This window comes from Hemitrygon akajei, chromosome 11 (genome assembly GCF_048418815.1).
Source record: "Hemitrygon akajei chromosome 11, sHemAka1.3, whole genome shotgun sequence".
Taxonomy (NCBI): domain Eukaryota; kingdom Metazoa; phylum Chordata; class Chondrichthyes; order Myliobatiformes; family Dasyatidae; genus Hemitrygon; species Hemitrygon akajei.
Genome location: NC_133134.1, coordinates 39829809 through 39843539, shown reverse-complemented (window position 1 = coordinate 39843539; position 13731 = coordinate 39829809). Strand labels below are relative to the sequence as shown.

The following is a 13731-nucleotide window of genomic DNA, read 5'->3' as shown; positions in this document are numbered from 1 at the left end:
TAAAGCCCTTCCCACCATTGAGCACATCTACACAAATTGTTGTCACAGGAAAGCAGCATTCATCAACACGGACTCCTACCACCCAGGTCATGCTCTGTTCTCACTGCTGCCATCAGGAGGAATGTACAGGAACCTAAGAACTCACACCACCAGGTTCAGAACCATTTATTTACCCCTCAACCATCAGGCACTTGAACCAAAGGAGATTACTCAGCTTCACTTACCCCATCAGTGAAATGTTCCCACACCTAAAGACTCACTTTCAAGGACTCTGAGTCTCATTTTCTCAATATTGATTGCTTAATTATTTATTATTATTTCTTTCCTTTTGTATTTGCATAGTATGTTTTCTTTTGCACACTGGTTTGGTGCAGTCTTTCATTGCTTCTATCATGGTTATTTTTATTATGGATTTATTGAGTATGCCTGGAAGAAGATGAATCTCAGGGTTGTATAGGGTAACACGTACTCTGATAATAAGATTACTTTGAATTTGAACTTTGGTGAATTTAAGGACTGATTTGCTGTTTTAACAGGATTTGAGTAATTCATGTTATAAGCTCTTGCAAGATGTATTTTGCTAGCTGGCTTGCTAATCTATGTCTGCTCCTCACAATATTTCCTACTCGACATCAACTGGGGCCTGAAAATTATCCAGTCTTTAAACTGCATTCAAATTTAATAGTTTCATTTTGCAATGTTGCAAAAGGAAGTTGTGTCAGGAGCTATTCTCAGTTTTGCCTTATGATAGAAGGAAGGTGAAGGAGCTGAACATGCTTGGCTAAGGAACGACCCAGTGGAACTTTTGCAATGGTGCCCTCAGCTTGAATGATTGACCTCTAACAACCACAGCTATATTCCCATTTTCAGAAGTACAGCTCCAGCCAGTGGAGAGCATTTCTTTTGATTCCTACTGACTTCAGTGTATACAATCACTGAAAATTAATGTTACCGGAAGGGGGTCTGCAGTCTTTAGAGAAGCAACTAAATGCAGAGTCATGAAGAATATTATTTAAGTAGAAGGAAAAAAGAAGACGTGTGAATTTGAGAATGTTCCAAAAGTTTCCACAAGCCTCTGACAGAATGAAATACAGACAATAATACTGGGTTGGACTATCTTGGACAAGGACTGGAATCTTCAGATGGAGACAAATCAATTAGAGAGGACATGTTAATAGATGAAAAGTGAGAATTAAAGAAGTGATGGTCTGGGGCCACGATCATTCATAAGAGCAGTGGTAATAATTGTGTTGTGATCTGTAAAATATCTTAAGCCAGATGAAGCTAAACCAAGTGGAGATTTTGAAAATTAGAGGTGAAGAGGACAGGACAATGAATTTTAACCATTAAAAAGGAATGCATAAGAGTTTATGTAAGTGAAGCAATGAGATACTGGTATAAGTGAGAAATATAGCAAGAGTCAACAAATACAGTGTTGGTGACTGACAAAAGATAGTGTTAAAGTAAATACGAAGGACACATGATCTTCTGCACCACAAATGTCTGTGAACTTCAGTTTACTTGTAAAATATGATTATCTGCAAATGTCAACAAGTGATTCAACATCAAATATTTTATTCAGAAATTTAATAGAAAATATGAAAAAGGATGAGTGAGACTTTGAGAGTAATTAATTGGAGCAGCAGACTCATGGTGGTAAAAGGAGGATATCTTGATTTTGTCAGTGTTTGACTCTAAGGAATTGGTTTATTCATAATTCAGTGTTGATAGTTTGTGACAAGCTTCTTTAGTATTGCATTAGTTCATTTTTTTTTTAGATATTTTGATATTTTTTAAAGGATCAATACACAAAAACATTAGCTTGATGCCTTGTAGCTAAAATAGGTCATGACGGTGGTCTGATGCATTTTTCAGTGATTGAATAGCAAGCAAATATTTGTGAACTTCAGTTTACTTGTTTGTATGCAAAACTCAACATTGATTAAGCATCAAATATTACTCAGAAATTTGATATACACAGGTGTTATACGACAATGCCAGACACAAGACAATATACGAAGGACACTTCACATTATGGATCATAAACAAAAAAATAAAATCAAAGCAATAGTGATAAGCGTGGACACTGAAAAAGCATTTAATTTGGTTAATTGGAATTTTCTTCACAGAGTTTTACATAGATTTGGTTTCCAAGACAATTATTAAAACTATACAGACACTATATGACAATCCTACTGCTAGGATTAAAATCAATGGATATTTATCAAATAGTCTTACCCTAGAAAGGGGCACGAGACAGGGTTGTGCATGGTCACCACTACTCTTCGCATTATATCTGGAACCATTGGCTCAATACATCAGACAAAATGAAGTTATCAGGGGAATTACTATTAAAGGGACAGAGTATAAATTGGCTTGTTATGCGGATGACATTTTGATCTATCTAGGGCAACCAACATACTCTTTTCCTAAATTGATGCAATCCTTTGAACAATATGGTCAATTATCAGGATACAAGATCAACATTGATAAAACCCAATTACTTTCATATTACTATAGCCCACCAAGAGAAATTGAAAGTTGATACCCCTGGGCATGGCCCACAGAGTCTTTCAACTATTGGGGCATCATTATGCCAAAAGATTTGGCAAAATTATTAGAACGTAATTATCAGCCTTTATATAAAAAGTTAAGGAAGATGTGGCAAGATGGAACCTGATTCCTTTTTTCAGTCTCATTTCAAGGATTGAGTCTATTAAAATGAATATACTGCCCAGACTGTCATATCTCTTTCAGACCCTACCAATAGAGATTAATCAAAATCAATTCAATGAATGGAACAAGATGCTATCAAGGTATATTTGGCAGGGTAAAAGGCCTAGAGTTCATCTCAAAACTTTGCAATTAGCAAAGGAAAAGGGGGGATGGGGCCTACCTTCTCTTAGAGATTATTATTTTGCAGCACAGTTAAGCTATCATATGTTGGTGCAACCCATCATATGACGATCAATGGAAAAACATTTGAGGAGTGGGTATTTCCCATCCCCATACAAGCAATTTTGGCTGATAACAACCTGCAAAGGTACATAAATACTATTGATAACCCATGGGTGAAATTGACTCTTAAAATGTGGAAAACTACTATAAAAGAATATAATCTAGAGGGAGATATTGCAATTCTTAAATGGTGTGCATATGACTCAGATTTTACACCAAATAAATTGGATGCTAGATTTAAGGACTGGACAGCTAAAGGAATAACAGTTCTTTGCAACATAATGAAAGAAGGAACACTGTTCAGTTTTGAAATGCTTAAAGAGAAACACTTATTAGAAAAACAAGATTTCTATTGATATTTACAGATGCGACAATATGTTAATAAGACACTTAAAAATGTAACCAAGGCAAGTACATGCTTGATAGAGCTCTTTAGAAAAGCATATAATTCAGATAATGGTAGTAGAATCATTTCAAGCATGTATAAGGGGTTGCCAAATCTTAAAACACATTCGACTTCATACATTAAAACAAAATGGGAGAAGGAAGGAGGGATAATTATATCTGAGGAAGAATGGACAACAATATGGAGGTATCAATGGAAGTGTACCAGTTCACAGAAATGGAGGGAGTTTGGATGGAGAAACTTGATAAGATATTTTATTACACGCTCTCAGAAATCCCATTATGATAGTAACCTCCCTGTTTGCTGGAGAAATTGTGGAAATCAAAATGCAAATTATTATCATATTTTTTGGGACTGCCCTGTTATCAAAAACTATTGGAGGGGGATACACAATGCCCTACAAGACATCTTTAAATATGAAATACCCTTGGAGAGTAAGACCATATATTTTGGATATATACCTCAACAATGGTTGAAAAGAGATAAATATTTAATGAATATATTGTTGGCGGCTGGTAAGAAGACTCTTACTAGAAAATGGTTATCACAGGAGAGCCCAACTTTAAATACATGGATGGAAATTACAATGGACATTTACAAACTGGAGAAGATAACAGCATCTGTTAATCATAAACTGGAACAATTTGATTCATGCTGGGAAAATGGTTTAACTACATAATGCCTCATAGGTTCAAGGTTCAATGTGTTGTGCATTCAGAGGTGCTCTGCACACCATTGTTATAACACGTGGTTATTTGAGTTACTGCTGCCTTCCTGTTAGCTTGGACCAATCTGGTCATTCTCCTCTGACCTCTCTCATTAACAAGGTTTTTCAGCCCACAGAACTGCTGCTCACTAGATTTCTTTTTGCACCATTCTCTGTAAACTCTGGAGACTGTTGTGCATGAAAATCCCAAGAGGTCAGCAGTTTCTGAAATAACTAAACCTCCCCAGTATGGCAACAATAATCATTCCATGGTCAAAGACACTTAGACCATATTTCTTCCCCATTCTGATGTTTGGCCGAATAACTGGTCCTTTTAACCATGTCTGCATGCTTCATGCATTGAGTTCCTGCTCCATGATTGACTGATCAGAAATTTACATTCCTGAGCATGTGCACAAGTGTACACTTGTAAAGTGGCCATTGAGTGGAAAGAAAATGTAAAAAAAAGGATGAGTGCAATTTTGACTTTGACAGAAATGTAAAAGGGGAGACATCAATTCAGCCACATCCGTATACTTCTTCCAGTTTAAACTTTCACCCAAATTGAAAACAATGATAGTTCATCAAAAGAGTATTTGCTTAAAATTAGTCTGTGATCTTTTTGTAGTAAATCACAATTCCTTGAGTCTCCCTGTTGGCCAAGGTAGTGAGATCATTTTCTAAGACAACACACTGAGTTTGTGATGTTATTTTAGTTGGACTCTGCATCTCTAAGGACAAAAAAAAGAAAAACAGGATTTTTGATTTACATAGCTACTGAGTGATGGTGAAAAATCTCTGCAGATTTTGATTCAAAACCAAATCATATTAACTGTGATGCTCATTACAGCTGAGAATAGCTTGAAATACTATAGTTTGGACAAGTGCATAAGAAATGCCCACTTATGACACCAGATGACTATAGCTATCCATGGAAAAGTCGAGGAATTCAAAAGTCAATCCCTGATGGCTGAAGCCATAAATCTGCAAATCTCTTGAGGCCTGATGTCTGTGAGTTCAAGAGTGTACTGGAAACTGGAGGCAGCCTGGACTGGGTCTGGAAGACTGTATGTTCATGTGAGTAAGTGGGTCTGGGTGGGCAGGAAGAAAGAGGCTTGTTTTTCCATAATTGTTTTGTTGCTGCTGTTGTTGCTTGTGTTGTTCTGCTGGACAATGTAGGTGTACTGTGTTGGTCCAGAATGTGTGGAGACACTTGTGGACTGTCCCAGCACAACATTAGGTTGTGTTGATTGTTAATCCAAACCACGCATTTCACTGTATATTTTGATGTACATATGATTAATAAATGAATCAGAACTTGAAAACCTAATGTTATTAAGTATACAAAACAGCAACATGATCTGTGTAAATAGATGACAAACTGTTGGGGAGTACGGTAGGTTGGGTGTCATCTTTGGGGGAAATAAACAGTCACCATTTTGGGTTGAGATTTTTCATCTGTGTAAATGATCTCAATGGGACAGTAAAAGCACAAAAGGATGTCTTTGCAAAAGGTGCAAATGGGAATAAAAGATTTACCAATGGTTGTGGTCTGAAAAAAATATGGTTGGTAGACAAATGAAATAATTTAAAAGATAAATTCCACATCTGTATACTCATTTATTAAATAGTATTATCCTTCTCTGCAACTCTTTTTAATTATGGAATGGTTTCTCAGTGCACTGTTCATTCTCAGAAGACTGTATTCTTTGGATTAATTCCTATTGTATATCTTTTTTGATGACTTTGTATGGTTTGGCTTTTAGTTTTCAGATACTCTTTGTAATTTTTTGTCAATAAGCATAGAGGATAGGGTTGATGCTTCTGATGCAGCAAACAAATTAACAAAAGGCCAAGGTTTTGGGAAAATGGTTTACGGATTAATTGAAATGCAGAATGAACAATTTCCATACCCAAAAAGGTATTGAATACCAGAAGTTATATAGAGGATCTTCTGTTTGGGAGCATTCTCTCTTTGTTGCTGTCAAAATTTCTACTCTGGGGTATCCAGAAAGTACAGGCTAACTTTATGTACTGGAATCCAATTACCCTGAAGCCAATATACTGGTATTTAAAAGCACAGTTACTTAGATCCTTTGTGTGTGTGGTGGCAAAGTAGAATGGCACATACGTTTTCTTTTATTCTGAGACCTATCATTGTCATGCAGGAAGATCAAGGAGAAAGGAAATCAGCCAAACTACAATAATCATGACCCTCCTGTAACCATGTTTTTTCTAAAGGTTGCCAGCAGGAATTTCTCGACTGCTAGATAGCATTCCTCATAGCAGTCAACAGGCATGCATGGTCAGAAAGTCCCAAGTTGAGAAGGAACCTCTAGCCAGGTTCCCCAAAGTACTCATCCTTCATAAAGTACAGAGCGAAAGGCCGTGAGATAAGGGAGGTTGGTCTAGATAAGTTAATTTTTATAGGCATACGGTATACAGATGCAATAAACCTTATCACCACCAGGACAGTACCTACAATTGCCAACAAACACATAATGCTCAGAAATATTAATCTGTCCAAATAAGAGTAGGATTCAAATACATAAGTATACTTGCTCCAACACATACTTTAAAATGTTGAAAACATTTCAATGGATCCTGAGTTGCAAGTGCTGAAATGATACTTCTTCCAGATTGTAAATAGTGTAGATGTTTAATAACTGAATGTTTCGAAGTAAACTCTCCATCTACTGTTTGGTATCCTTTCAGGGATGGGATGTAACTGATGCCAGAATATGATCATCTTTGAACAGTCGTGGGAGAGCAAGGAACAGTATGTGCTGCATGGCAATGTTAAGGACCAACACTGCAACATTTTATAATAAAGCTCCAGAGCAGATTGTTCCCTGCTGAACTCTTCCTGTGGACCTCAGAGTATTGTTCTTCTATCTTGTTGCAAGATTTCATTGCTGAGAAATCTATTCACTGGGCACCCAGTGGTCAGACTGCTGACAGCATCTCTGGATATTGCAGGTGATAGGGAGACTAGAGGACCCAAGAGTCAAGTGCAAAAACCTTGTGCCCCAAGAGTTCCTTAGAGACACATCATTATGCATCCTGTCCAAGGAACAATTTGGTCACAGGGTTGAGTTTTTCATGGCTGTAATAACTCAGATCTGGGATCTGTCAACAAAGGTTCACAGTCATCCAGGTCACTGTATATCAAGGACTAGTAAATCAAGGCAACTGGACTTGCTGTGTTGTCTAGAAGACGATTTGCCACTCATCCAAGAGGCTTCTTCAGTTCTGATCCATGGTGGGTAGTTTTCTGGTTTATAAACTCTGTGAGTTGTTTAAAGATATAGCAGTCACGTGAGGGTTGTTAAGTGTCGTGGAGGAAATAAGAGGATCATTAGTCTTACCTTTTCAGGAATGGAAGTGTGAACTGTTGTGGAGACCCTGGGGTAGAGATGTTAGGACTACATTGTAAGTAGCTGATAGGTAGTGTCGTACTCCACCCCCTCTGTTCAGGGGTGTGTTTTCCAGTTTGACAAAGATGGCTTTTTTAACCCATTTTTCAAATCACCTGTCTTCCCTGTCCAAAATGTGCACATAGTTATCATCAAAGGAGTGTTCTTTGTCGTTTAGGTGTAGATATACAATGGAGGGTAATAAACATAATAAATGAACAAGTCTTTAGCTAGTTGGTCAGCTGCTCTTAGTGAAACTATACATAGGACCTTCACATGATTCTAATCTATCTTCATCATGTTAACTAACAGCACTTAATTAGCTGGATTAATTGCCATTATGTGCCTAGAAGTAATTTTTGATTTAGCAACGGAGAAAAATGAAGAAATTGCTTTACCTTACTTTACTTTGGTTTACTAAGTTCTGTTACTCTGAACTTAGCAACTCTTTGAGGTATCTGCCTTATCTTGGACATTTCTATCAGCATCAGTGTGTCAATTCTTTCCACTGTAGTCTTTTCACACTGGGCAGCAGTGAAATATCAAGACAAACAGACTTGTTGTAAATCAGAATATTTTTATTATTTTCCTTTCCATGAAAAACCTAAGTTCCTTCCACGCACCCAATTACATTGAGCATCGGTAGTCTAGAGTGCTTCTCTTTGGAATTCATAAAATGAGAAAATTCAAAGAGAAACAGAAACAGTATTTCCACATCTGCTGAGTAATTTCACATAAATGTTAATAAACCAGCTCTAGTTCACCGGCTGCATCCTTTACTTTCATGAAGTCACCTTCATCAAGTTTTAATTAATGTTTGTTTGAAGCTCCTTTCCTAATCTACTACGCACGTGAGAAGTTCCTCTGTAACTGTGCGATCTGTCGACAACTGGAATGATTAACAGATAAAACCCTTCTATTTCAAAAACCTCTAACAAAACTAAAATCGCCAATGGAAATGTGTCAAACTCTACAAATTGTGGACATTTGTCCGTCTGGAGTGATTATTGCTATAGAGGTTGCAGTACCACATTTCACTGACATTTTGCCCCGCAGTTACATTTTTTAAAATAAAGTGTATATATTATTTGATACATTACAATCAATTCAGCTCTAGATATCACTGGTGGTGTATGTGTTATGTTAAAACAACATATTCAGCTGTAATTACAGCAAAATGTTACAATTATTGGAACAGTGTGTCATAATTTTTGAAAGTTGTGCTGTTCTTCTAAGCCAATAATTTGAAAACTGCAACTGAAGCATAAAATGCCGGAAGCTCTTAGCAGGTCAGACAATATCAGAGAGAAAAAGAAAACGTCTTTCAGTCAGTCCGTCCAGGCACGGGAATTGTAAGCGGAGCAATCTGCCACCTGGACGTCAAAAAAGTTAAATTCAAGGCAAGCATTTAACAGGATGTTACATCATCCGACGGATATCACCGAAGCAGAAAGTGCTCACAAAAAAGTGAAGACAATGAATAATAAGTTATTGTAACGATATATTAAAATAATTAACAAAGTAACATATTGGTCAGTATAATTGTACATCTTGCCTGGGTGACCACGCGGTTTGAATGTGCTAGCAGCTGCTTCAGAAAGCTGGTGCGCCAAGCAGCCGCGTACATAGCTGGAGGGTTTGTGCAAGGAGAATTTCAACATCAAAGACATCTTCCAGAGCGCCATCTGCAAACGGAGCGGTGCTACTGTCCCACTCAGTGACTATGTCAACCGAAAGCAGAGCGGCATTTCGGATAGTTTTGCTGTATTCCGTGATGTTCTTTTCCGCAAGGAATCCCAGCCCAGAAGCTGCCAAGATCCTCGTAGTCCCCACGGACTGGAGCCACTGGATCATCATGAAATCCCTGTTGCTGCAACTGGTGGAGAGGGGGCACGAGGTGACGGTGCTGAGGAGCAACAATTCACTAAGGATTGAGGCAACGAACGAAGACTTCGCTGTCGAAACTATCCGCATTCCTGCAGGTAAGGCACGCAAAGCCCTCAGTGAAAGCGAAATCCGTGATATTATCTTCAACTTTATCTACGTGGAAGACGGTTTCCTCTCCAGCATCTCCGCTGTCCGCAGCTTAAACGCCGTGTTCTTCATCAACGTTGAAGAGACTATTCCGGCCATTCAGGCTTTGTTCGAGGATCACGCACTCATGGACCGACTGAAAGCTGGAGGTTTCAATGTGATTTTGGCCGACCCTTACCATGCAGCCGGTGCCATGCTGTCTCATGTACTTGACACACCGCTGGTGTTTTTTGGCCGGTGGACGATATCCGGAGACATCCACTTTGACTTCGCCCCGTCGCCACTTTCCTTTGTGCCCATGGTAAATTCACGTTTGAGCGACAGAATGTCGCTTTTGGGGAGATTGAAGAACGTGCTGATATATGGAATGTCAAAATTCCTAAGCAACTTCTACACTTACCCAGCTTACAATCAACTGTGTCAGCTTTACCTCAGTGGAGACATTACCGTGGAAGAACTTTATCGAAAGGTTGATATCGTCTTAATGAAGGTTGATTTTGTTTTTGAGTATCCCCGGCCGACCATGCCAAACCTGATTTACATCGGAGGTATCCAGTGCGGTCCGGGTCGACCGCTCCCTGCTGATCTGCAGCGATTCATGGACAATTCTGGCGAGGATGGCGTGGTGATCTTCTCCTTCGGAAGTGCGGTGGGTACCCTTCCTCCACAAGTGGCGAGTGAATTCGCGGCAGGACTGGCCGGGCTCCCTCAGAGGGTGATCTGGCGGTATATTGGAGCACTACCCTCAACATTGGGAAACAACACAAAGATAATGAGTTGGCTTCCCCAAAATGACCTGCTGAGTCATCCGAAAACAAGAGCGTTCATCTCTCACGGCGGTGAGAATGGGCTTTATGAGGCCATTTTCCATGGGGTTCCCGTGGTTGGTATTCCAATTTTTTTTGATCAATATGATAACCTTCTGCGTCTCAAAACCCGAGGAGCAGCGGTCATGTTAGAATTGGCTCACATTAAAAGCGATGATATTCTCCATGCAGTGAAGACAGTCATCGAAAACCCTTCCTATGCAGAGAACATGAAACGATTATCCGCCTTGCACCGGGATGTTCCAGTGCGGCCAATGGAGCTGGCTGCTTTCTGGATTGAATACACAATAAGGCACCGGGGGGCTCCTCATCTTAGAGCCGCGGGTAATGATCTGCCATTCTATCAGTACCACTTACTGGATGTGTTTACTATTATTGTGGTTTTCATGGGGCTTTTCCTTTACCTTGCATTTAAATTTCTAAAAGTATTATTTGTCAAAGTGTGCTCGGGGAGGAAGAGGAAACTGGACTAAACGAACAAATGAGCTGCGGTAAGAATAAGAGTTAGTTCATTATCGGTTTCCTCCCTCGCAGTGCACCAGACTTTGCTCTCTCTTGTCAATAGACTAATGCAGATTAATCAACAACCTCTTCGTTCTCTTAATGAGTCGTCATCCTGCTTTCAAAGGTCAGAGGTCAGGGAAATGTATACAATCTACACAGAGCAAACACGAGGAAATCTGCAGATGCTGGAAATTCAAATAACACACACAAAATGCTGGACGAAGGGTCTCGGCCCGAAACGTCGACAGTGCTTCTCCTTATAAATGCTGTCCGGCCTGCTGCGTTCCACCAGCATTTTGTGTGCGTTGTTACACAATATACATCCCGAAATGTTTTCTCTTCGTATCAATAACGCAAATATTTTTGAAAACTTTCCGATCAAATCCAATTCTCTCAACAGGTTTAAGATTTTCCTTAAATTGTCATTAGAAATAGCGATTCTGAGCTTTGTGAAATCAAAATTAATGATTGTGAGGAGGTCCCTACCATTTCACACACTTACCTAATAATCCCGCCCTTGTCTGAGCAAACTCCATTGTGATAACTCCTTAAGAAAAATTGGGTCAGATATGAGCACCTAGACGCTACGCAGCACGTGATCTTCTGATTGCAGATCCAATAGAAATACACCGCTATCCTAATCAGAGCTTTTCAACAAAGGGTTAATTAATTGTAGCGCTCACTGTCTTCCAGGCCAAACACTACCACATAATTTCCACCCCAATTACGCCCACCACTTAATTTTTAACAGTCATTTGTTCAGGCTGCACACTTATAGGTGTTGAGCCAGAGCAAATTCCTTCTGGTGTTCTATCATCTCCTTCTGTTGGATGCGATGGAAACTTGTCTCCTCCACTCACGGTTTTACTGCACAGCTCTCCCCAGACTGAGCCTCTGTTTTTGTAACAGGATGCATGTTTTTGACAGAGGAGCAGATATGACAAGGTACCATGAGACCATAAGATATGGGAGAAGAATTAGACAATTCAGCCAATCAAGTTCGCCGTTCCGCTACGGTAGATCCAGGGTCGCACTGAACCCCATACACCTGCCTCTGGCCATATCCTTTGATGCCCTGACCGAACAATCAACTTCCGCCTTAAATACGCCCTTGGACTGTGGCAGAACATTCTACAGATTCACAACTCTCTAGTTGAAAAAAAAATCCTCCTTACCTCCGTTCTGAACAGTCGCCTCTCAGTTTTGAGGTTGTGCCCTGTAGTTCTGGAGAGCACCACCGTAGGAAAAATCCTCTCCACATTCACCCTATCTAGTGCTTTCAACATACGGTAGGCTTCAATGAGAACAGCCCCAGCCCCCATTCTTCTAAATTCCAGTGAGTACAGGCACAAAGCTACCAAACGCTCCACGTACGTTAACCCATTCATTACCGGAATACACAAAGGATTAATGACACAGCATCACTGCCAGTAACATATCTCTTTTTATTTAACGCTAGGATATCCCCTTTTAATGTTGATTTCATTAGTATTCGCAGTTCTTGCCCGTAAGGCCGTGATGTAAGTGAGGTATCTATGTACTTTGCCAGTTTAGCCACACCTTAGGCTTCACTATTCATCAAATATGTGAAGCAGATTTACATACAATTAATAATAGATAATAATCATCATCCTTTAAGCAATTTGATACGTTCAAAATGTTTAAATTAACTATTAATTTAATGTAGCGTACAGAAAGTTGAAGGTAATGTCATGGGCTTTGTCTTCAGTAAGCTGAAAATGGTAGTGTTGTGTTAAAATTACACTTCCTGATCGGTTATTCTTATTGACAGCGATTAAACGATTCGCCCTTTACTGTTAATTAAAATACAATCACGCAGACATTTTCATGCATAGCTTAACACCCATTGATGAGCAGAGGACAAGCTCAGGATGTACCTCAGAATAATCATTTGTTCACGGCAAAGGTTGAGGTGGGTTGAATATCTGTCACAATATAGAAACAAGCCCATTTCGTGTTAGCAATGGAGTCTTTCAGCTGTCATTTTTCAGCACCTGGAGCACAGAAAGAAGCCAGATCTCCCATCCGTAGTGGGATGAATTTTTGTACAGACTGGAATATTTTATCTTCACACTTTTTTCCATTCTAAATTTGCAGTGTTATGCACACCAGAGTTTCCTCATTATTTTTCTGACAGGCTTTTGACTGACATAACTTAAAAATTGTCCGGAATCTGCGTTCCGGGTCTTGATCTGGTCCGAGGGTTCCGGACTCCTGGTCCTGCAGTTGTCCCACTCGTCACCCGTGATCTAGTTAGGACCCTCCTGGTTCAAGGAGGCATACCTGTAACTCATTGAACTGCAGGTGTTTATAAGGGGCCTTGTGACTGGGACCAGGAGGGTGGTCGTTTTGTTCTGTTCTCCGCCGGCTCCGAATTCTTTTCTGCATTCTGTTATCCTGTCCGGGCTCAGATCTACTCCTCATCATGCTTCTCTGCCCCGTACCAGTACTGCCAGGTTGGTCCTCTCCCCCACCTTTCTTCCCATGCGATGGTTCCGCTTCTCCGCTCGTTTGTGTGGTTTGCGTGGTCGCGCTGTCTGCCGGCCGTTCCCGATTTTCCTGTTATCATTACTGTTGTGTTGGTCACCCTGGACCTATTCCCGTTCCTACCCCTTCCCTCCGTCGGGCAGACCCGGCGGGGGTTCTGCCCCGTCCTCCTCTTCCGCCCGAACCCTGGGATTGTGCCCCGCACCCGCCTAGGGGTCCGTGTCGTGCCCAGGCCTCTGGTGTTTCCGCCTGGGTGGCGGCCCTTCCCGGGATATATGCGGCCCGCCCAGGGAGGGCTCTCCGCCCGCCTATCTAGCCACCTAGGCCTGCCTGCCTGAGTCCCGGGAACCTGCCTGAACCCCGGGAGCCTGC

General features: G+C 40.4%; 1 pseudogene; it reads left to right on the top strand.

Annotated features, from left to right (window-relative positions):
* Positions 1-9209: 9209 nt before the first annotated feature.
* LOC140736332 (UDP-glucuronosyltransferase 2C1 pseudogene) lies at positions 9210-10820 on the top strand (annotated as a pseudogene).
* Positions 10821-13731: the final 2911 nt, after the last annotated feature.